General features: G+C 43.3%; 1 protein-coding gene and 1 pseudogene across 1 annotated transcript in view; one reads left to right on the forward strand and one right to left on the reverse strand.

Annotated features, from left to right (window-relative positions):
• PLCE1 (phospholipase C epsilon 1) overlaps positions 1-24986 on the forward strand; it is a 273612-nt gene that overhangs the window by 17941 nt on the left and 230685 nt on the right. The window lies entirely within an intron of this gene.
• Positions 6565-13569, reverse strand: LOC105886399 (annotated as a pseudogene).

The raw sequence follows: 24986 nt of genomic DNA on the forward strand, positions 1-24986 counted from the left end.
TTGTTAAGAAAAATTGATTCATCTAAAAAGAAACTATGCTCACCGGAAGGATACATCATTCCATACATTTTGTAGATAAGCATAGACATCCCAAACTAGCAGGAGATTTCTGATTATGTGGTCAAACACTGGGTGATGTTGGAGGCCAGCAGCCATTATGAAAGTAGATCTAAAAAAAAAATAAATAAATAAAAGTACATTCTTTGTCCTGAGATCACAAAAATTGAAACTTAAAGTCACTGTGAGTAAAGCAAGCCTGGATTCAGAATTGAAATGTGCTGGGACCAAACAATCTAGAGTTCCTGAGCCTCCTAAACGAGTATTCTCATCAGCAGGATGAAAATTGAACAATGGGGGAGAGGGAGGGTAATTGGTGGGACCACACCTACGGTGCGTCTTAAAGGGTACATGGGAAGTTTACTAGGTATAGAATATAAATGCCTTAACACATAACTAGGAAAGTGTTGTGAAGGCTATGTTAACCAGTTTGAGGAAAATATTTCACATTGTATATAAAATTGCACATTGTACACCATGATTGTATTAATGTACATAGCTATGATTTAATAAAAAAAAAAAAGAAAGAAAGAAAAGAAAATGAAACAATGGCAAGCAGCCTGCCTACAGACCTACAGGCAGGCTTTGGATCGTCTAACTCACTACTTGGATACCTTTTTTTTTTTTTTGTATTTTTAAAATCTTATCTCTCTTACATGGCTTTAGAAGAAAAACAATAACATGCTTCTTATAAAGAAACATTGGTATCTAAATTTTTTTAAAGTGATCACTTTCTCCCTTCCTAATTTCTCCCACACCTATACCAACCCAAGTTAATTGTTCACCGGCTCTGGTTCCACACCTTTTCCTATGAATTCTGTCTAGGTTTTAAGTTTCTGCATGGCATAAATTTCTTATTTTATAATCCTTTCTATCCAGAATAGTGTGTTGCCCAAAACAAGTTCTCAGCACATACTTACTTGACTAATGATTGATTACATAGGGATTAGAGGGAAGAATGCCCAAGTTGAAACCTAGAGGCTTGTGAGAAACCAAAGCCATGTTTTCCAAGTTCCAATTCAGTTACATTTGACAAGAAATATTACTAGCAACCTTTAAGGGAGTGCTGATTGCTATTTTTCTATTTCCTCCTTCCCCTTAAATACCAACTCACAAAGAAATAATAAGCAAGTCCTGGAGAAAAGATAAGCTGTATCCTTCCCCCCTCCTTACAGCCTGAGGAACATGTAGGCAGGGGAGGCTGGGGAAGACAGGAGGGGTGCCCTAGCAAAGCAATAGATAAATCTGTTACTTTGTATTGCCTGACTCTAAAATTTGCTGTGGAGTATTTTTGTTGGTAATTTCTTTTACAGATGTTTTTGGAAAAAGTTGAAATTACGCTGGTAAAAACATATCTAGACGCCACATTGCAATTTAAACATATTGTATTTTATTTCTTTATGCACAAAGACAGGGAACTCTTCTTTTGTCTCTCACTTTTTTTTTTCAATTAAAAAAAAAAAGACATGAAGAAAGCCCAATGTGTCTTTTTCTACTTGGTTGGACTGAAAAATTAATCATTGCTTTGGGAGTAAGGGTAGTGAGGATCATATCTCATATCAAGTTAACCAATAGTTGCTTTAAACGTAAAGAACAATGACTTTTTTGAAGATCAAAAAAATGTACAGTCTTAAGGTTTGCTTCATTTTATTTCCCCAGGGTTTCATTTTTATTATTCTCTGACTCCATGACTAAATGTTTATCTGGTGCTTGAAAATTTTAAAAATTCTGGACTAGAATAAGCCACTGGCCCTCTCTGATTGTCTTGGATGTGCTTTTATATCCTCTTGGTGAACCTGAAGTGTACTGTCCCAGAGAGCACTTTTTGAAGGGAAAACTTTTGGAAGGCCCTTCATTTCTTTGAGTTTTCATAATAGTGGAATGTGTTAGGCAGCCTAGTGAGCAGTTAAGAGCTGAGGTCTGGAAGGAATCCCGGCTCCATCGTTAACTAGCAGTGGAGCCTTTAGCAATTTACTTAAGCTCCCTAAGCCTGAGTTTTTCTCACCTGTAAAATGAGAATAATGAAAATAACACCTCATCCAGAGAGTGATCAGGACTGGGTATCTGAAAAAGAACTAAACGTGGCACATAGGAACTGTAAACAAATTTTAGCTGCTGCTATTGTTGTTATGATCTCTACGATGACTCCTAGGAATAATGAATTGTGGAGTTCTGTAGTACAGGGATATTGTACACATTATCACAGTTTTTATTTACCAGCACTCATGATGTTTCACTTTGCTGAATGGTATTTGTTTATAGTCTCTTGCTCTTCTGTGTTAGTCTTTTCATGGACTAGTCAACTCTCAGGCTGCCTTGCATCTATTTAACAGTCCTCAAGAAAGGTTATCAAATGGTACTGGGAAGTTACGGGTGGAGGGCTTGGATCTAGTCAGCCCCAGAGTCAGGGCTTGGTTGAAGGAGGGCTGGGGCTAGGGTTTGGGATTTCACATTCTAACCAGGAATGGGAGCTGCCAAGGTTCTAGTCCCAGTGGTAAGAGCCAGCCTTCTGGTCTCTGAATGAAGTTGAAAAGTAGAACAGATTTGGAAAACAGAAGTTAGTCAATATTACAGGGTGGCCAGAGTAGTTTCTCTTTTTTCTAGAAACTATTTTAAATTATGAAAAGTAGAAGGTTTAGAACTTGAGATTTGGATCTGTAAAGTGCCAGCATCCAGGTCAAGGAAATAGGCAGTAAGAATGTCAGTACAGATTATCAGAGCACCAGTGGGAAAAGGCGAGTCTCAGAGTGTCGGGACTTACAACGTGAGAGGTGGGGATAGTTAGCTCTGGGGCTTCAGCTGTGGATAAAGTCAGCATTGCTGACCTTCCAGCCAAGAGGATGAAATTAAACCCAAGCAAAATTGAAAAAATGCAGGTTCTCTGTACAGTTCTGGAAGTGAAAAGATGCCAGATCCTCCCTGCTGGGCTTTGGGCTCAGAAAGGGTTTGGAAAAAGAGAAGCTAACATGAAATCCAGCCCACCGTTGCTCCTCCTCCCCTCTGGTGGTCAATGCCATCTTTACTTGGCTTATCTTTACTAAATCTTCAGTCTCTTTATTCCCCCCAAATCTCTGCTTTCCTTTGATTTCAGTGAAGAATTCCAGATGTCTCCATGGTCATTCTCAAATATAACTGTTCAATAATGTTGACTGAGTCTGGGCACAGTGGGTCATGTCAGCGACCCCAGCGCTGTGGCAGGTCAAGGTGTGAGAAACATTTAAGGCCAGGATTTAGAGACCAGCCTGGGAAATGTAGCAAGATCCCCATCTCTAAAATAAAAATAACAATTGTAGACTTAATCCCTTCTGTATCTCTAGCACTTGGATAGGAAGACTGTTTGATTATGACCTTTGCTCACCCCATCAGGCACTTTTGAAATCCTTCCCCATACCCTATAAAACATTTAAAATAGCACTGTTGTGTTATAATTCTGAAGGGATTTTGATAATTTGGAGTTTTTAAAGTAAGTTATTTATTTGGTTTCTGTGATTTTGACTGTTAAGTTTCTAAATAACCACTCGGTGTAAACTTATAGTTAAGTAGTTCACATAATGTTAATTGGGGGAAATTTCATCTATTGATCTTGATATTGTAGTTTTTCTTTCGTATTCCAGCTAATAAGTTATTTCTTAATTTTTTTTTTCAAACTTTTAAAAAGCATTTTTTTTTTTGTGCTAGGAGTACATTGCTGAACAAGACAAGACAGAACCAGTTTTTACTGAGGTAGAACTGATGGTCTAGTGGGGCCATTCTTTTGTCATGGGTGAGACATTGTAGCATTACTGTGAGGACTGAGACAGTTTTTTTGTTTTTTGTTTTTTTGAGACAGAGTCTCACTTTATCACCCTTGGTAGAGTGTTACGGTGTCACAGATCACAGCAACCTTCAACTCTTGAGCTTAGGTGATTCTCTTGCCTCAGGCTCCTGAGTAGCTGGGACTACAGGTGCCTGCCACAATGCCTGGGTATTTTTGTTGCAGTTGTCACTGCTGTTTTTTAGCTGGCCGGTGCCGGGTTTGAACCTGCCACCCTCAGTATATGGGGCCGGTGCCCTCCCCACTGGGCCACAGGCGCCACCCAGAAGTAATGAGATAGTTTATGGATCATTCCTCAGGCCCCCAAATTTATGGCCTTTCCACACTTCAAACTGTTTTAAGTTCCAGAGTGGTACTCTGAGTTCCTTGCTCATAAAGACTTCATTGTCACTTTGGAAGGCAGGAAGTACACACAAGAAGACTTTACCTTACAAACACAAACAATGCAACCTAATTGTATGTACCCTTATATTAGTCTGAAATTTAAAAAATCTAAAAAGAAATAAACATATAAAAATATATTCATCAAAATGAAAAGAAAAGCAGTCCAACAATAGAAGCAGCTTTCCTACAATGTGATGAACTAATCAAGAAACAGTTACTCAATCCAGGGGGACTACAGTAATAATTCTCAGTCAGGTGAATGAGAATAAATGACCTCAATGTCCCTGTCCCCCTACAGAAAAATTAAATATCTGTTCAAGGCCTTGTATGATTTCATATGAATATGAATGCTTGTATTCCTGTTGTAGTCATCTATCAATTTGAATTATCCAAGGACCTTTGAGTCCTTCCTGAGATGCTGCCCAGCTAAATAGTCTGCATTCCAGTGGGTTCTGTAATGGGACCATTGTGTGGATATCTGCAGAGTAAGGTCATCTTTTGTAGCGAATTCTTCCCTATGTCCTTGGATCTGAACTCTCTGAAAGCTAAAGATTTATTCTTTTGGTTTCACTTTGTAAAAGCACCCCATGCTTCAATTTTATATCACTTCCTCTTAGATTTTATCAATGTTAAAAAGAGAGGGTTGAAAAAAAGACAGAAAGAAGGTTTGATTAGATAAGTGGTTTTAAAATGGGGTTGGAAGAGCCCCTAGAATGTACGGTTTTCTTTGTCATACACTGTGAAATTCTGTTCTTTGAAACAAAATAACTAGAAGTATCATTACATACTAAATTAAGTACCTCATTATTCTTTTAAAGTAATTTTTTCAGACTTTAATATTTTATTAAAAGAGAAGATTCTAGATATCCATACTAGAAAATTGAAAAGACAAAAAAGAGAAAAATATTTATAAGAAAATCTATAATCCACCCACCAAAGGATGGCCCATATTAGTATTTAGTAAATTCCTTTCCAATCTCTATTCTATGCATGTACGTTTTCCCCACAAAAATTGAGTCTTTTCATATGTTTTTCTTAGCCTTGAAAAAAATAACATGACTGAGATAATTCACATAGCTTAAATTCACTCCTTTAAAAGTATACAATTCAGTGATTTTTAGTACATTGGGTCATTACAAAAGTTTTGAGATACACAGAAATCAAGAAATGTATGTAGACAAAAACAAATGAAGCCCTCCCGGCAACCCCAAGCAAGTTGAAACTTGCATGGGTGAATCAGAAAAGATGCCGCCAACTGTTTCTTAAAACTGAAATAGGGCACCATAACACAGTCTGTCTCAAAACTTTCGCAGTGACCCACATATTCAGAGTGGTGCAACCATAACTGTAATCAATTTTAGAACATTTTCTGAAGACAAACGCAATACCCATTAATAGTCACTCCAGTTCTCCCCTCCTAGTCCTGGCAAACACTGATCTGCTTTCTATCTGTGGATTTATGAGTATTCTGGACGTTTCACATAAATGGAATCCCACAATATTGGCCTTTTGTGATAGGCATTTTTCACTTTGTGCATTTCACAAGGTTCACACGTTCCTAAGCTTTGTCCATGTTGTAGCATACACATAGTGTTAGTGCTTTATTCCCTTTTAGGGCTTAACACTATCCATTGTGTAGATTTACCACTTTTACTTATCCACCTGTTTCTTCCTTTTGGCTATGATGAATAATGTTGCTGTGAACATTCACGTACAAGTTTATGTGGGGATATATGCTTTCAATTCTCTTAGATATATATACCTAGGAGTAGAAATGCTGGGTCATTTAGTAATTATATATTTAATATTTTGAGAAATTGCCAAACGATTTTCCACACTGGCTATCTCTTTCTCATCATGTTTTGTAGGCTGCTTTTTCATCTAACATTATATCATAATCTTTTTTTTTCCACAAGAGGGTCCAAAAGGTTTATTAGTCCATGTAAAGATACAAAATTATCATTATTATTATTATTATTATTATTTGTTGTTTTGGCTTGGGCCGGGTGTGAATCCTCCACCCCTAGTATATGGGGCTGGCACCCTACTCCTTAAGCCACAGGCACCACCCTAAAAAAGATATAAAATTATTAAAGACAGTAACTACCATATTCTATCAGCCAAGTACCACTTAGCTATGAAACCGTCCTGTAGGATATCCCTGGGTTCTCAGTTCCTAATGGACTTCCTGAAGAAATGTCCTCTAATCAAGACTCTAACACAGAGGAGTTCCAGAGAGCGGTTTAGAAAACCCTGCTACTGTTACCAATGTGGGGAAGGGGTGAGAGGAATGAACCTCAGAGAACAATTTAAATTCTCAAAGTAAGAGGGAAAGCAAACATGCAGGCAGAATGCAAAGCCCAAGGTAGGGCTCCTGGGTCTGGAGCAGGGGGTAGGGACAGGGGAGGTACAAAGGCAGGGACCTGACAGTGGGGTTCCCTCTTTCTACTTCTTCCTCCTGCCTCTCTCCTTAGGGCCAGATGGATGATCGTACCACTGGCCATATTGTAGTAAGCCAGTGAGTTGGGATCCTTGATGAAGATGCCCTCATAGTGCAGCTTCTGTTTCCCTGCAGGCATGCCTGTGGCCTCGTGAATCTTCTCCTTAATGACAGAGACCTGGTCTGTGAGCGGGAGGGTGAAGACCAGCACCTGCCCATTCAGTTTCCATTCCTTCTTACCCTACATGTTTGGTACCTGGACTTTGATGGACACTGGACCCTTGTTCCTACGCAGCAACTCTTCCTCAGGCATGAGGCTGTCCTCTGTCTTCAGTTTCTTAGAGGCAGGCTCATCCTGCCTCTAAGGTGGGGGATGAATAGGGGGCATTGGAGCCAGAGCTGGGACAGTTGCCATGGGTGGAGCAGGCACAAAGGGTGTTGGCACAATCATTGGGGGTGGGCAGGGTGCCATGATAGGAGGGGCGGAGGGAGGGACGGGCACCACGTTGATTCTGGGTGTGTGGATGATGGGTGGCATGGGGGCAATCACTGAGCCAGGAGGCAGCTAGACCAGAGATGCCATTGGGGGGTGGGGCATGACGGGTACTGCAGACACAACTGTAGTAGGGTTAGGAGGCAGCATTGTGGGAGGTCGGGTCACTGAGATGGGTGGGGCTGAGCTGCGATGGTGGTGGCTAAAGATGGAGGCAGTGGCTGCTGGGGGATTTCACTGGGCTTGCTGGGACCAATCTTCTCTTTAGTGTCCTCTTCTAGCACCAGGCCCTTGGCCTTATGGATGGCCTCAGTCTGCTCCTGGAGAGTGATGTTTGCCTGGGCAGTCTGCTGATTCCGGGCCATGCTGCCTGAGTGGCCATCCCAGGTCACCTTTTCCTCTGGCTTTTGAATCTCCTCCTAACCGATCTTCTTCCCAATGGCAGTTTCCTCTACACCAAAGATGTCAGAACGCCATTCAGCCAACTGCTTCAAGCTGATCTTAATATCTAGACCTGGTACATACACTTCATCATCACTCTGCTTCTCACGAATAGAATGGCTCCAGCCACCGGGGGTTGAGAAGCCCAATGTGCACGTGTTCCTGCATTTTGCTGGCAGGGATCTTCTCTCCAGTGATGGGGGACATAAGATATTTTATCTGGACCAGTGGCTGGAGGCAGGGATTTGGGAGCTTTGGGATCATAGTCCTTGTGGACAATGACTTGGTCTGGAGTTGGGGGCACAGGCAGAGGCATGGTTGTCTCTGGGGGTGGGGACACCTTCTGCCCTTCATCATCTGAACCCTCATCCATGTCTTGCACTTGGGTGTCCTGGTCCAGCTGGGAAGGAGGCTCCTCTGCTTTCTCCTGTTTGCCATCCTCTTCATCAGACTCAACTTCCATCTCCACCTCCTCACTCTCCCCAAATGTCTTATAGCGCTCCTGGATAAGGATTCAGGCACCCAGCTCCTCCGGTGTGGTTGGGGGAGGGAAGTTCCCTTGCTCACTGGGTTGGGAGTCCACTGTTTCCACAGCCACAAAGCCATGCCAGTCAACCTGAGAACAGGCTACCTGCTCCTTTTGTTTCTCCTCTTCCTTCTTCCTCTCATGCTCCTGGAACTTAGCCCATTCCACTTGGTAGCACACCTTCTGCAAAACTACTTGGGGGGTTTCAGCCTCTTTTTTCAGCTTTGCAAATAATTCTTTAGGTGGAATCAAGATCTTGGTATACTGTCCCACCGCTTTGTGAAATACTCAAAAAGACTGTGCTGTGGGTGGAGAAAGTCAAACTGGTAGTTGCACTGTCCTTTCTGCAGCAGTTTTGTCAGAAACTGGCGCCCATTTCTGGTCACAAATTGAGCCGTCAGCTTCACCACGTCCAGGTCAAAGGCAGAGATGGGAGGGGGATCAGCATGAACTTAAACTTGGAGGGGGTTCCTTGGGTTCAGTAGTCTCTTGATCACCTGGGCTTGGACCTTCCGGGACAGTTGCTGTTGGGTGACCTGTAGCTGCTGCTGCTGCATGACCTTGGGGATGGCAGCCAAGGGCTCCTGAGCCTTTCCCTCCTTGAACTTGCTGACCTTGTGGCGGTAGTTGGTGTAATAAGGGTCGTTGGGGTTCAGGAAGTTGAACTTAGGGCATTCTAGTTTTGTCATATCATCCCTTTAAACTCGGGCCCATTTCTGGCCACAGTGCTCACAGTCATCTCCACAGTATTTCTGACTGCTAGAGGAGGGTAAATAATCCCCACCACTAGCTTGGAAGGTGTAGAATCCTTTTGTAAAGATGCTTCTTCTTCCATGGGCTGTTTGGGCTTGGCGGCCACCAGCGGCAGGGAGGCATGGGTCCAGCCAGCATGACTGTGATGCTTGGGGCTGCCAGTCCTCCTCGGTGTAGGTGAGAGGTGCTGCGTCAAGATAGCTCCCTCTCTGATCCTACGTCCAGTTCTTCATCTCTCTCTTTAATTATCTGCATGATAGCTCGCTGTTGGATTGCTGAGGGCTTTTCAAAACCTGCTGAGCGAATAACTCACAAGTGCCAGAACACTCTGCAGTCCCTGCTCGACCCAACTTGGTGCCCTCTCCGCACTAGGACCCCACTCCGATCGAACCGCCACGAGCCAGGTGTGGCAACCAGGTGGTGGCGGCGAGGGTCGTAAGAGTTGAGATACGTGACCATATCACAATCATTTTTATATGTTATTGAATTTTCTTTGGATACATTTTAATATTTGACCTATACTGTATCGTATAGTTATGTAGGCAGATTAATCATTTCCCTAATGTTGGACATTTTAAATTATTATTGTAAATAATGATATAATGACATTTGTATGTATCTCTCTCTTTTAGAGTAAATTTGATCTAAGTGTATACACGTATTTTTAAGATTCTTAATATTTAATGCCACATTTTTGTCTAAGGATTAACAACCTTTGCTTCTACCAAATGGTGTGCGTGGCCTTGGTTGTGTCCTTTTCCAGTTTGTCTAGTGAGAACTAAACAAAACCTGCATTAGTTTTTTAATGCTGCATAATGAATTGCCACAAATGTAGTGGCTTTAAACAGTATGAACTTATTATCCTGCTGTCTATAAAAGAGAAGTCTGGCATGGTGTGACTGTATTCTCTGCTCAGAGATAAAATCAAGGTATCAGCCTCGGTTGCAGTTCTCATTTGGGGCTCAGGGTCACCTTCCAAGCCCTGGTTATTGGCAGAATTCATCTCCAATTCGAGAAAATTCTCATGCTTTGTATTCATTAAAATACTTTTTCTGTGAATTAGGAAAAGAAACCCTGTCATTCACCTTTAGTGGTTAAATTCCTAAGTTCTGTAGGAGTGACATTTGACAACCAGTGAAGTAGATTAAGTTTAAGACCCTTGCAAGTATAATATTTTACAATTCCCCATCTGTATGGCTGTGTTTTTGCAACAGAAACCTACCATAAACTGAATTGGTGTAACACAGCCTTTCAGAGGGAATCCCTCCAATTGACAGTGACAAATAGACGTTTTTTTAATGGAGTGTTAACCCTTTCTTTGTTGTTACTATGTGTTACACTACTTCTTAAAATTGTCAAATTCATTTGTCATGTAACATGACCACATGCACATGTGGGCATATAGCTTGTGTTGGTCTGTGTCAGGCCCACAAAATTAGTGACAATCTGCAAAACAAGGGGAGAGACGTTTGTGGGGAGACGTTTGTGGAGAGACGTTTTTACAGATACAGTCATAATGGAAGGGAGAAGATTAGATGTGTAAGGAGAACAAGTGAGCCTTGAATGACATGGGCGCCAGGCAGCCCTTGTTAGTTCACGGGGAGAGGAATGACATTATGAAAGGTGTGATTTGAGACCAGTTGCTTGGGCTGTGTTGCACAGGATGGAACCGAAGAGAAAATTGCTCCCAAGGCCAGGCCTGAGGCGTTGACAGCAACATGGGGCCGTGCCAGGTTGATGTCTAGAGAAATGTAGAGGAAGGGATGTTAGAACATGGTGACCGTGTGAGGCTGAGTGTTGGGGGAGGAGGAGGAGCCAATGACACCTCGGGAGAGGAGACTGCAGAGGAGGAGGTGGTATAACTGGAGGTATAGGGGATGTATGCAGAAATAGTACTTTGAGGTAAAATGACAGTTTTCACTAGATACGTTAAGAACTGGAGGGGCAGCAGGGCAGCCAAATACAGCCGGCTGGGTGAGCACACTGGGAAGTAGCTGAGAAAATGATCAGAAACGTACGTTACGTGCTAATCTTCTTTACTCACTTATGATTGCACTGGGCAGTGCCTGTGTGCTCCCTTTAACACAGCTACCTTCTTTGAGGGTGAATTTTTGCAGTGCTTCAAAATACTGACATTTATACTGCTTTTCTAGTTGCATTCTGCAGAGTATCCCAGAGGTCATCATACATAGGAAAATTAACAAACTCATGTTATATTTATATTTTTATATATTTATATATATTTAATTTCAGGCGAATACAGGGTACATATGATTAGGCTACATAAATTGCTTTCGTACAGTTAAAGTCTGCATTGTGGTTGTGTCCTTCACCTAGGAAGTGTGCTATATACCCAGGCAATATATTCTGAATGGACCAATCCTTTTTCCCCACTCCCCCTTGTTGAATTAATTTAGTTTTTCTCATGTGAGGATGTAGTTTTTAATCTATTAGTTTCGAACTGATACTGAGCACATGTGATGCTTATTTTTCCATTCTTGTGATACTTTTTGCCTAGGAGAATATTCTCCAAATCTGTCCATGTTGTTACAAAAAATACAAAGTCTCCACCTTTTATGGCTAAATAGTATTCCATGATATACATACACTACAGTTTATTAATCCAGTTATGTGTTGGATGGCACTTAAGTTGTTTCTACCTTTGAGATTCTGAATTGTGCTGCTATAAACATTTGGGTGCACATGTCCTTAGTTTTTACATTTATTTGTCAACATGTAGAGAAATATGTTGTAAATATTTTGTAGAACTTTGTGATGAATATTTTATAAATAAAGGTGCATTTAGCTACAATTCCCATTTTCCTTGTGCATGCATATGTGGTGGCCATGGGACACGCTGTGTTTATCGTTCCATGAATGTAGTCAGTGGTCCTTGTTTCAGTTCAAGCACTCCATATTCACTTCCTGCTCCTTGATGGTGTGTTTGAAGAGAGTGCCTAGCATGGTTAGATCTGGTGCACTGTTAAATGAGGCCAACGGATAGTGGGAGTGTTATCTGTGCTTTTTGTTTGCTTTGTTTAAAAGGCAGCAAAAACCAATATCCGCATGGGCGCCTCTTTGATTTCCACGATTTTAATGGCATGTGGTGCATGGGTCAGAGCACAGGTGGTGTGGAAGGCGGCATGGCTCTGCAGGGAGGTGCTGTGTGGGCTGGTCTTGGTCAAGTTACTTTCCTTGTCTAAGCTACAGGACTCTCAGCTGTGAGTGGAGATAATCACGTGCTACCTCTTCCCGTATAGGTTTGTAGGATTTCAGAGAGGTGATACCAGTGAGGGTTTAGCACAGTGCTTGGCACTTACTAAGTTTTCAATAAGTGAGGATTGCTACTATTATTGGAAATGGGACTACGTGAGGTCTACAACTGATAGAACTGGTTAGAAAATTTAATTGTATAGAAGAGAATAAAGACATAAAAATAAGAGAGAATGTAGGAAATAAGATTAGCTTGCTCTAAATATCTGTTTCTTAGTTTTGTGAGCTTGGCAAGACTTTACTTCCCTGTGCCTTGAAGAAATGAGTACTCTTGTGGCTTGCCTTACAAGAAAATTATAAGGATTAGTGCATTCATACTGAACTTCTGGACTCTCTGATTGCAAAGTAGGAAATAGTTTTTGCAGCTGGGATACATTAATGTTAGCATGAGCCCAGGCACAATTACTGGACTTAGTTTTTTTTTTTTTTTTTTCCTGTCAGTTTTTAACTTTGATGAAACCTTTCAGTGTTTCTTAGTCTCTGTTGTAAGATGAAATCAAAAGGGCAAAGAACTTGCCTCCTAAGGATTGAGTGGGGAGGAAACTGGGGGGCAGGGCACTGGGTGCTGGGCACATCAAGTTTCAAGAAAAGCTTGTTTTTTGTTTTGTTTTGTCTGTTTTTCCTGGTTTGAGCAAACTTTCCACAAAAACTTGTGTCTCACTAAGACAAACTTGAGAAACCAGTTGGGTAGAAACTTCCTAACAGGTTGGTGATACAAATGAAGCTCCTCTATTGAAGATGGAAACTTAGCTTAAGCAGGTGATCTCCAAAGGGTAGTCCCCCTTGGCAATGCATCAGGTTCCAGGAAAGTACGTGAATCATCATGGGACTCTTCAGTCTATTCCTGAACTTCATAAAAACATGTGATTCTGTTAGACGGTCTCCTCAGTATCCATCTTCCCTGACGTTTTCTCTTCCTTTCTTCTCACATCTCACCCACTGGCGTGTCCTTCCATGGCCTTCTTGTCTTCCTCCCAGTCACCATGCCCAAGACTCCCCTGCGCTGCCTTTGGGCCAATCCCCAACCCATCCCACCCTTTCCATCCTGGCTCCTCTCCCAGGCACTCCTTTCTTCTTCCTCTTCCTGTTCTCTTCAGAACACCTGCTTGGCTGCGAGCAAACCCTGCACACCTGTGCCTGTTCACCGACCTCCCTTCCTATCCTGTACTTGGCTGTCTTCACCTGAGGAGGCCCCACCTCCTGCACGGGTCAGGAGGGGATTGACTTTCTCTTTGCTCTGTGCTGGGAATGGACAACTGAACTGCCACCTTCTTGACTCCCAAGACGTTCATATCACCTGTCTGAAGTCCCTGCTATGGTATTGCCACACCTCATTTCTACCATCCTAGACTGAATACCTGGAATAGAGCCTGGATCAGAACAGGCATTCTAACACGTGCCAAGGAAACAGAATGAAGGAGCACTTTCTGCCTGCTCTGACCTCACTTTATTAGGCTTATTTATTGATTCACTGAATAGACTTATCGAGGTGCTTGGGGTGACTTGCCACTGGAAATACAGTGAACAGGAAGATGTGCTCCCTCCCCTCTTGGAAAGTGTTATTTAGTGGGAGGAAGATATATTGCAGAAATTAATTATAGTTGTGATATGTGTTTGGGGAAAAAAGGGCAGGGTTTTCTGAGGCCTCCCCTGTAGGAGATGAGGATAGTCAGTGAGGGCTTTTGTTAGGGAGGGAGGTTCCAATCTGTACTAGTAGGGGAAGGAGCAATTAGGTAAGTCAAGATGGGTGGGAGGAGGGGAAAGAGTTTTCCAGGTAGCATGAATAGCACATGCAAAGGTCCTGGGGAGGGAAGGAACACGGCACATGTTGAAGGGAATGAAAGAAGACCAGAAGCAGAGGGTCAGGAGCATGAGTGGGGGACAGCAGGCGAGAGGGCTGAGATGTGGGCAGGGGCAGGCCTGGGGGCTTCCACACTCATTTTGTCAGCCTTGCTATTTCTTGACATCATAGCTATCAACTCTGCAAGTGCTTTCTTGCCCTGCATGTCTCTGCACATTATACATCTCTATCCCCATGAAAACTCGGTCCCTTGTGTCCAACTCAGAGTCATCACACTGATGAGACTGGAAGAAAATAAGTCATGGTGAGGATGCTTAAGAGCATGAGTTGGCCAAGCATGGCTGCTCATGCCTGTAATCCCAACACCTTGGGAGGCCAAAGCAGGAGGATAGCTTGAGGTCAAAATTTTGAGACCAGCCTGGACAATAGAGAGACCCTGTCTCTACCCCCCCCAAAGAAAATTAGTTGGGCATGGTGATATGCACCTGTAGTCCCAGCTACTTTGGAGGCTAAGGCAGGGGGATCACTTAAACCCAGGAGTGGAGGCTGCAATGAACAGTGACTGTGCCATTGTACTCTAACCCAAGCAACAGACAGACACTAGCTCAAGGAAAAAAAGACAAAAAAAAAGCATGAGCTTTCTAGTCAACTAGAGCTGTGGTTCAGATCTCCTCGTCTTGTCACCTTATTGCTGGTGATCTTGGGCAATTTACTTGACCGCTCTGTGCTTCCATCTGAAAATGAGGATAATAATCTTTACCACATGGATTTGGTAAAGATTAAATAAGTGAATCCAATAAAAGCACTCAGTACAAAATTGGGTTGCATGACTTGCTCATTGCATGACTATGTATGACTATGAAGGTCAAGGAGCATTTAGAGACCCTGGCAGTAAGAAACAGAGTAGCCCCAGCCCTTTTTCTACTACTTCTTACCCTTTCTTGGCAGAGCCCTGAGCAATACCTGGGAGTGAAGAGTTCCGTTTACTTTTCTTATTTTTGGTGTTTTATTCTGTGATCTTCTTCTAAGGATTTGATCCAAAGACTTCCTCATTCTTTGTTCTATTCTTAAGAGTATTTGACATCCGTATTTAGTCCTGGCCTCTGCTTCTTCAGCCAGCATTCCTGAGGGAGACTATTAAGTCTGAGGTCTTCTGCTGGCTTGTCTCTGTATGTTTTTATTCCCCATCCCAGCTTCTCATTCAATCCCTGGCCTTATCTGTCCTGGATTCTGGATTTTTTTTTTTTTTTTTTTTTTTGCAGTTTTTGGCTGGGGCCAGGTTTGAACCTGCCACCTCCAGTATATGGGGCCAGCGCCCTACTCCTTGAGCCACAGGCACCACCCCTGGATTCTGGATTTTTATCTACCCTCATTACTGGGATCTGGTTGCCTTGTATTTCTTGCTCTCCCTGTGACCTCCTGGCTCTAGAGCTGCTGCTCCTTTCTGACATTTGCTATCTGAGAAAACTTAAACCCTATTTTCCAGACCTAGGCCCAGACTCAACTCCAGCCTTCTGTTGGCCTTTATGCCCTATAAATAAAGCCTCATGCTATTGCTGTCTTTATTTCTTCCTGCCTAAGATAGGAACCCTGCCCTCATCAACTCTGGTTCAACATACTGAAAACAGTCCACCTCTACATGCTTCATTCTCTCTGTACTTCAGCTTTTGCAGGCATAAAAGTTATTGCATTGGATTTTCCTGCCCCATGAAATTATGATATCTCATAAGATAGCAATTGTCCTTAATTATTTGTCTCCTGCATTTGTTCAGGCCCTGCAAAATAGAAGACTTTTAATCCATGGTTTTCAAAAGTAGTTGGAAACTGTCACCCTGCCAGAAAAGATAAGCTCAGCCTGAACCATCAGGGAAGAGTAGGGCCATTGGCTGTTAGAAAGGGACAAGGACCTTGAAACAACTCCGCAGATGTGTTTCAGCTTCAGATGAAGTTTCCATGGTCAGCTGATAGAGTCAGTGAGGTGTCCTCCCTCTCTGTTTCTAGATACCATTATGGCACAAAAATTCTTGTGTCCACAGCCTTTCCTCCTCCTTTAACCTGATAAAGTTTATGTTTGCTTTTTCTGTGTCCCATTTGTTCTTTTTAAAAAGGTCGTATTCTGGCCAGGTTTGGTGACTCACACCTGTAATCCTCTCATTCTGGGATGCCAAGGCAGGAGGATTGCTTGAGGTCAGGAGGTCAAGACCTGGTGCCTGAGCAAGAGCAAGACCCTGTCTCTACTAAACGTAAAAAAAAATTGGCAGAAAAAAATTGGCAACACCCGTAGCTCAGTGGGTAGAGTGCCAGTCACATATACCAAGGCTGGCAGGTTCGAAGCCAGCCCAAGCCAGCTAAAGCAACAATAACAACAAAAAAAAAGTAGTCGGACATTGTGGCGGGCACCTGTAGTCCCAGCTACTTGGGAGGCTGAGGCAAGAGAATCTCTTAAGCCTAAGAGTTTGAAGTTGCTGTGAGCTATGACATCACAGCACTCTACCAACATAGAGTGAGACTCATATGAGTCATAGTGACAACATAGTGAGACTCTGCCTCAAAAAAAAAAAAAAAACATAAGAAAAATTAGCTGGGTCTGGTTGTATGCGCCTGATCCCAGCTACTTGGGAGGCTGAGGCAGGAGTATTCTTGAGTTTAGGAGTTTGAGGTTTCAGTGAACTATGATGATGCCACTGTACTCTAGCTGGGTGACAGAGCAAGATTCTGTCTCAAAAAAAAAAAAGGCAGTATTTGTATTTTGGCTAGCTGAGAAGCTAAGCTCGTCTGAATAATAGACTCCCAGGGGAAAAGAAGAAGTACAAGAATCACAAGACCTACAGAGAGATCTTGTACTCCCCCCTTGAGAGACAGCAAACCTGGGGAGGTTGGCAGAGAGCACTCCACAGTAGCTAAAGGGTCAAAAGGAATTGGAAAGGGGAGGGAAAGTGGGTATGAGCTCCTCTGTTGTTCTCTAAGAAAATCAAATAAAAGATTTGATTTGGGAATAAACTTTCTTTTTTATTGCTTTATCCCTTGCACCTACCACAATATTTAGCATATAGGAAGCTCTCAATGTTTATCAAATTAATTCTTAAATATTTGTCGTGTTGGAATTGTATCCTTCAACAAATGAAGACGCCCAGACTGCAGGCCCTGTATTCACAACATTCACAATGTTATGAGGCTGTGAGGGACCATTGAAGTCTAAAGTCTAGTCTGGTGGAGGTGTTAATGAAGAGGCAAGGGAGTACATGCCAGCCTCCCCCCAACTTCACAACGAAACGACCGTGCCCTCATGTGCAGCGTTAGTTCAGGACCAAGGACAGCATCCCTTGGCTGCTCCTCTCACGTTTTAGCACTGCTACTCCCACACTTGTGTGGGATTTCAACATCCTGGGCCCCTTGTCTTTCTGTTACACCTGCTCTGTAACCCTCCCAACTGGGATCAATCCCACTACTGCCTTCTCCATTTCTGGACGCAGACTGCCAAGTACTGCCGGAGAGAAATGACAAAACAAGGCTCTTGGATGACACATGGCCTGTTGTCCCAGTTCCATCAAGCAGTCCTAAAATGCCCCCTGTCATCGCTCTCTACCTCATGTCCATGTGGCTATTCCAAACTTGTGTCAGGCTAGCCGCTCACTCCTCTGCTTTCCTGTTCAGTCTCCATATATGATTTTGCCTCCTTTGTCCTTGAGCAATGGAAGTTCTGAGGTGAGAATTTCTTCAACTTCCTTTTTATATTCACTTTGCTTTCTTGTCCACTCTCAAAGGAAAAGGTGACCTTTGTACTGTTTAAAACAAATCCCTCTACCTCTGATTCTGATTTCCTTTCCGATCCCTCCATCCCCTTGGACCAGCCCTTGTTCCATCAGATGTTCTCCTCCTTCTTCTGGGTCTCTACTGGGTTCTGGCCAACATGCTGGTCAGTGCTTCCAGATAACTGAGGTTCCATTATAGTCACAAGGAGTCCTAGTAAAGGTATAGATTTGGGGATCTTATTTCTAGGCCTAGTGGATCAGTCTTTGGGGCCCTAGAATCTATTCATTTAACAAGGGTTCCTGGTTTGGGGAGCATTGTTAAAAGCTCTGCCTTTATTCTTGCCAATCTAAACCATCCTCTCCCCAAGAAACAGAAAGACTTCTCCATAATGCAAACCTCTATAATGCAAATCATTCTCTATTAAAAGCTCCTCAAGAGTTCTTTTTTCTGTAATTTACTCTTAGTTATTTTGATATGTACTCTTGCATTACAAATGTCTTACCACAAAAAAGTAATTGAGATGATTATGTTAATCAGTTTGATTTAAGCATTCCACATTATATATCATATCATCACACAGTATCCCATAAATGTATGGTTTAATAAAAAATTAAATTAAAAAAATTTTAAAAAGTGTTTTTTTGTAAGTCAGGCTCAGGGCAGGATATACATGGCATATTAAAATGGACAATTTGAAAAGAATTTAATAGGAGTAGGGCACCGGCCCCATATGCCAGAGGTGGCGGGTTCAAACCCAGCCTAAAACTGCAAAAAAAAGAGAGAGTTTAATAAAGGTGATATTTACAAGGTGTGGCCGGGTGTCTGACACTAATGAGGGTCTCAGCAGTACCCAGGATAGCAGCAGGGAGCCTGAAAGGAGAAGTAGAAGGTGTAGTTCCTTCTCCTGAGATAGTGAGCTGCCCACACAGACCTGTAACTAGTGGAAAGAGGCCTCCAACCTACAGCCAGTGTCAAGAAAGGACAGAGGAGAGATACTCCTTCTCCTCCAGAACCCAGGCCACTGCTCCTCACTGGATGCAGGTCCGGAAACCTGTGACACAATGCGTATTGGTCAGTCACCAGCATGTGGAACAGGCAGAGAAGGCAGCGTGTGGGTCTTGAGAGAGGGGAGCATGGTTTCTAACCAGTACTCATAGGTTATGGGCTAAACCCTCATGGTGGCACCTAATGTCCTTTTCCATCAGGCTTCTTCCTCCTGCCTCACGCCCTCCCTTGCAGCCTGTGCAGGTTGCAGGGCTCTCCCAGACTGTTTCCTTGCTCATGCAGCCTCCTTCATCGAATGCCCACTCTGCATGCATGTCCACTGACAACTACCAAACTTTCTGCAAACCTAAACCTAAGTTACCAGGGTAATGAGCCCCTCCTTCCATTGTGCTCCCAGCCTGCCCTACATTTATCCATCATAATATAGTCAGCTCTCAGGATCATGGGCCCCACATCCATGGATTCAGCCAGACATGGATAGAAAATATTCTGGGGAAAGATAAACAATAAGAAATAACAATACAACAATAACAAATAACACAAATGGACAGTACATTGAACAACTATTTATGTAGCATTTACGTTGTATTAGGCATTATGAATCATCTAGAGATGATTTAAAATATATGGAGGGGCCAAGCAAGGCTTATGCCTATAATCCTCAGCTATTTTATGTATAGCTGGGAGGCCAAGGCACGTGGATTGCCTGAGCTTAGGAGTTTGAGACCAGCCTGAACAAGAGCAAGACCCTGTCTCTAAAAATAGCTAAGCATTTTGGTGGGCACCTGTAGTCCCAGCTACTTGGGAGGCTGAGGCAAGAAGATTGCCTGAGCCCAAGAGACTGAGGTTGCTGTGAGCTATGATGCCATGGGACTCTACCAAGAGCACAGAGTGAGACTCTTTCTCAAAAAAATAAATGAATAAAGTACGTGGGAGGATGTGCACAGGTCATATGCCAATAGCTATTTTATAAAAGAGACTTGAGCATTTTGGATTTTGGTATCTTTGGGGGTCCTGAAACCAGTGCCCCATGGGGAATGGTTCTATTAACACATATGAATTGTGTGTTAAGGGATGACTATATTAACACATATGAATTACTCCTATGCGCCTGGCACTGAGAAGTTTGCGTGTATTAATTAATACAATCCTCATAACAACTTTATCATCCCCATTTCACAGATGAGAAAACTAAGGCACAGAGTGGTTAAGTAAAGTCATACTGGATGACCTAGCTAATCATTGGTGGATCCAGGATTTGCAGCAGGCAATGTGACTCTATGCTGCTTAACCACCCTGCCACAGAACCTCACCTGTGGCATCAGTGCCACTAGACTGAATTTATGACATGCCTCTCTTCCTCTACTAAATCATACATTTACCAAGGATAGGATGGTGGTTTTTTTTACCTTTTACTCACCACCCCCCTCGCCCTGCCTCCATGCTTAGCACAGAACTTGGCAAATAGAGGATATTCATTAGCATGAGGGGCATGAAAGAGGAGTAAAAGAAAAGCATTCTTTTATAAACATCCCCTCTCTTTCCACTTGAGAAGGTTATAACTCAGAAGCCCAGTCACTTGCCTTAATAGCTTCATTTCAATCCAGTGTCTGCCTGACTACAAAAACCTATCTTTTCCCCCCACCACGTCAGGCTGTTTTGAAAAAGAATACAAAAATTTTAATGTTATACAGTTGCCCCCAAATAAAAATATGGCAAGCCACTTGGTTCATTTCATGGAACTGAAAGTAACTCAGATAACCTGAGAGTGAATGCTATTTGAGGTCAAAAGCCAAAATAGAAACTTTGTCCAGGAATAATAGGTGAGAACTGGGGATGGGAGGATAGGGGACAGGGAGAACGTTCTGGTCAGAATTCCAGCTAATTTCCAAAGAGTTGGGAATTGAAGGACCGGAAAGACATTTGTAGTAAATGTTTTGACAGCATCTGACCCAATCCTTTGTCTTTTTAAAGCCACACTTGAATAAACAGAGGGTGGCTGTGATTTAAGGAGTGTATCTTCTGAGGAACGAGTGGGGTCTAACCAAAGCCAAGTCCATAGGACAGTTCTACAAGCGTGCTACAAAATTACTAAAATGTATTGGAAATACAGTGGCAGTGAACTCAGTACTCCATAGGCAACTCCTAAAATGACCAGGGAAAGAGGAGTTTATCCTTTCTCATGGAAGTCTTCTTTCCAGTAACAACAGTCTTAAAGCATGCCCATCAGGGCTGACCAGCCTCCAAGGAGTGAGGGAGGGTGCAGGATGTACACTGTAGCCACAGCATCAGCATTGACACAGCGAATGATCAGCTGTCACCAGTAGGTACTATCACCCAATTTTGAAACTGAAAAATGCATGCATAATAGTGACATATCTTATCTAAATTTTAATCAGCTAAATTGACTAGCTTAGAATTAGAATGTATGCAAATCAATAAATCCTTCATTTTTAAACAAAGAGTGAGGTGTACATTTTCTTATTATAGAGGAACAGTTTGTGTCGCAACAATAAAGGGGATACATTGAGTGGATATGTTAAGAGCATCAGTGGAAGGGCTGCCGGAATGTCTGATCTTTCTCTCCCTGAGCCCACACCCTCTCCTGAGGCTCCATCCCCAGGAGGAAGAGCTGGGCTCCCCCTCTCTTTCCCAGGAATGTTGAGCCCCAGGGGAGGCTGGTTTGTTCCCTTCCCAGTGCCTCTCAGCCATCTCCTTTCCCACTTTCCTCTATTACCTTTTCAGCCTAGGCTCTAATTGCTGACTCAATTAGTAAATCAGTTGCCTTCAAGGCATTTTCAATGCATGGAGATACTTTTTTGAGTAAAACTTCCAACCCTGTTCACAATTCAATGCCCCTACACATTAAGCATTTTCCTTGACTATTCCTGCTATTCCTTTAATTAGGGAGGTTTCCTTCCTGGTCCCCAAACACAGAGGAGGATTCTAGGCTCATTGTTGAATCTAGGCTTTTAAGCCTGGACTCCTCAGATTCCATCTCTCCACCACCAGCCTCAGGTTTGAAGGAGTCACAGGGAAACTTGCCTTTTACCTTTAGGTTGGTTCGCTGAAAAGATCAACTCACAGTTATGGTAGATTAATAAGAGAAAGGTTTGTTTCCAAATACCACGAGCATGGGGGGACACACAAGAATGATTTCCCAAAGTCTCAGTGATGGTCAGTGGCTTTTAAAGATGCCTTTTAGAAGGGAGGGGGAAGAGCGGGAAAGTATAGGTGCAGCATTTGGTTGCTAAGGGGAATGTGTGTTGATGGGTGGAAACTGATTTGCAGATTAACCTGAGAGACAGATCTTGAGCTTCAGATGACCTTAGTGCCAGGTCTATGTGATAAGGAGTCCAGCAGCCCCTTTTCTGATTCTAGATCAGGTTACTGAAGTTTTATAGAGGAGAGGCCGGTGCTTTCTAATCAAAGAGGCCTTTTCACTGAAAATATCCTTTATACTGAGGAATCATATTTTGGGGTGGAAATTTCCCCAGCTCCTTCAGGTTCCATTCCTTTTTCTCTGTTTTTCTTTAAATCCTCCCTATCTTTAGGACCCTGTTTTTCTATATTGCATTCCTTGACTGTACTGGTCAACATCAATCCTTTCCTCCCCATGGCGACTGCACATACTGTGTGCCAGGCACCATGCTGGACACTTTGTGCCCACTGATACTCTTAATCTGGCCCACAAGTCTAGAAGGAGACATTACCATCCCCTTTCACAGATGGGCAAAGTGAGGGTTAGGGATACTAAGCAGCTTGCTCAAGGTCAGATAGTGAGTGAGTGCTGGAGCTAAGAGCTGGTCTAGGATTTAGTCAGTTCTGTGAAACTAACACCTCTTCTGCCAGGACGTGGCCGGCCAACTTTGGCATGCCCAATACGCAGACTTGAAGGGCTGGAAGGGGTGTTGTTCTCACCTCCTGCTTCCCCTTACACCTCAAGGCTGTCCTGGCTAGGGATAGTCTCCTCTGTGCCAGTGGCATCACCTTGGGTCTGGCTTGTGGCTCTCCTTTCCTTCTCCTCTGGGAAAAGGAGGGCGTTACCTACCTCCTTCCTCTCGGCCCATTCACCTGACGCAATCGTTCTGCAGTGTGAACCCACACACACTCACGCCACTCTCACACCCCCACTGCTCTCCTCTGCTCTTTGTGACTATTTTTATTTTGCTCTCTCCTTTGTATTAACTCTTGCCTTAGTATTTTTGAACCCTCTTTTCCCTTTCTTTTTCATTTCACTCCTTTGAGTAGCTTAAAAAACTCCAGTTGGTGGCTGAGCAAGACAGCCGTGCTCCCAGGCTCGTTCAGGGCCCAGAGTCATTCTGTCCCCAGTGTCATTCTGTCTGGCTTTTGCTCCCAGGGCTCCCACTTTCTTGCCTCAGGAAGTGCCTAAACTCTCCTCAATTCCCTCATCTATGAAAGGCACATGAAAGAAGTCAGGGGCTGAAACGCAACACTCCTTCGATGCTTGGCTGTTAGTATTTGAAGATGAACCTGACCATTCTTAGACAGGGTCCGTAGTCTCTGCGCTGCCGCTCCTGTTGCCACCACTTCGCCCTTATCACCCCCTCGGTTATCTGCCTGGACCCCTTAGGTATTTGAGCTTGTGAGCTACCCAGACCAACGCTTAGAAATGCTTCAGAATGTCTCCATCAAATTTCCGTTTCTTTTTTTTTTCTCCTTTAAATAAACCAGTATTTTAAAGCATCAACAATGACACTACTTGTATTATTAGGGAAGGGGAGGGTTTGTTACATTTTGATCTCTAGATTGCAATAGAATTTACTTTTTATTCTCATGTAATGATGAGGATTAGATAACTGTGACCTGGGGTCACCCAGTGGCCCTCCTCTTTGAGCTCTTTCTGCCATATCCATCACCCAACAGAAGCATCCATGAGCAACATGGAGATCAATGAAGAGCCCATGGCCCTGATGGGGAGGGCGCTTATGCCACCTTCCCCTCAGTAGCAACTTAAACTCCTCTTCTGGCATTTCCACCTGCAGAGTCTCCTCTGCCAGTGGGCACCAGGAATTCTTTTTTTGTTCCCTGACCACCACCCCACTTCCTGCCCCAGGGAGATCCAGCTCATCCTTTTTTTTAAAAGACAGTCTCAAGCTGTCACCCTGGGTAGATTGCTGTGGTGTCACAGCTCACAGCAACCTCAAACTCTTGGGCTTAAGCAATTCTCTTGTCTCAGCCTCCCAAGTAGCCAGGACTATAGGCGCCTGCCATGACACCCAGCTACTTTTTTGTTGCAGTTGTCATTGTGGTTTTAGCTGGCCTGGGCTGGGTTCGAACCCACCAGCCTCAGTGTATGTGGCAGGCGCCCTACCCACTGAGCTACAGGAGCTGCCTATTTTTGAGCATTTTCTAGGAGTGTAACCTCCACCCCTACCCCCAAACAGTTCATCCTAGTTTATCTTTAAATGACCTTTCTGACAAATTATTTTTTCCCCACATTATTTAGATGGTTTATAGGCTAGCATAGGTTACTAATCGACATTTTATACGTGTATTGCCTTTTCTACAGGCAAACGTGTTCTAAATGTCAAGTAACCGACTGACTTATAAACTTCTAACTGATGTCTCAAGTCGCGTGGAGCTCAGTGAGGACTGGACATTGTTGGAAAGGGCTTCATGGCAAGTGGGTCTTCCAGGAGTCCTCAAACTACGGCCCGCAGGCCACATGCAGCCCACCTAGGACATTTATCCGGCCTGCTGGGTGTTTTTGCCGCTGCTGCCTGTCCTGCTTAGCAGCCGACTTGTCCCGGGGCCCGCAGTCCGGCCCTCCAATGGTCTGAGGGATGGTGAACTGGCCCCCTGTTTAAAAAGTTTGAGGACCCCTGATTTAGACTTTGAGGGGTATGTACCGGATTAGACAGGCTGATTCTAGCTGAAAGAGTGAAGATACAGAGGCAGAATTGAGAGCAAAGAGTTGAAAAGAGGTATTGAGAAGAAAACACATTGGGAGAGTTTTTATGGCACAGTAAATAGAAATCGGTTGACTGGTTCACTTTGTTTCCCCTTCCCCTTCGCTTTAGTCTTGAAGTGAGGGACGGCATCCCGGGTACATGAGCAGCCAACCACCCACTGCCCCCATGGCAGATGTCACCAGTCACCACAACATGGGCCACAACATCTCAAGTGGTTCTACCGGTTAATCAGAGTTGGCATGCAGTATAAAATCCATTTGCTATCTGTATCCTGAGTTTAGTCAGTCTGGTAATTTTTTTTTTTTTTTTT

The sequence above is a fragment of the Otolemur garnettii genome, unplaced genomic scaffold, assembly GCF_000181295.1.
Source record: "Otolemur garnettii isolate 467f Iridium unplaced genomic scaffold, OtoGar3 scaffold00008, whole genome shotgun sequence".
NCBI classification, from domain to species: domain Eukaryota; kingdom Metazoa; phylum Chordata; class Mammalia; order Primates; family Galagidae; genus Otolemur; species Otolemur garnettii.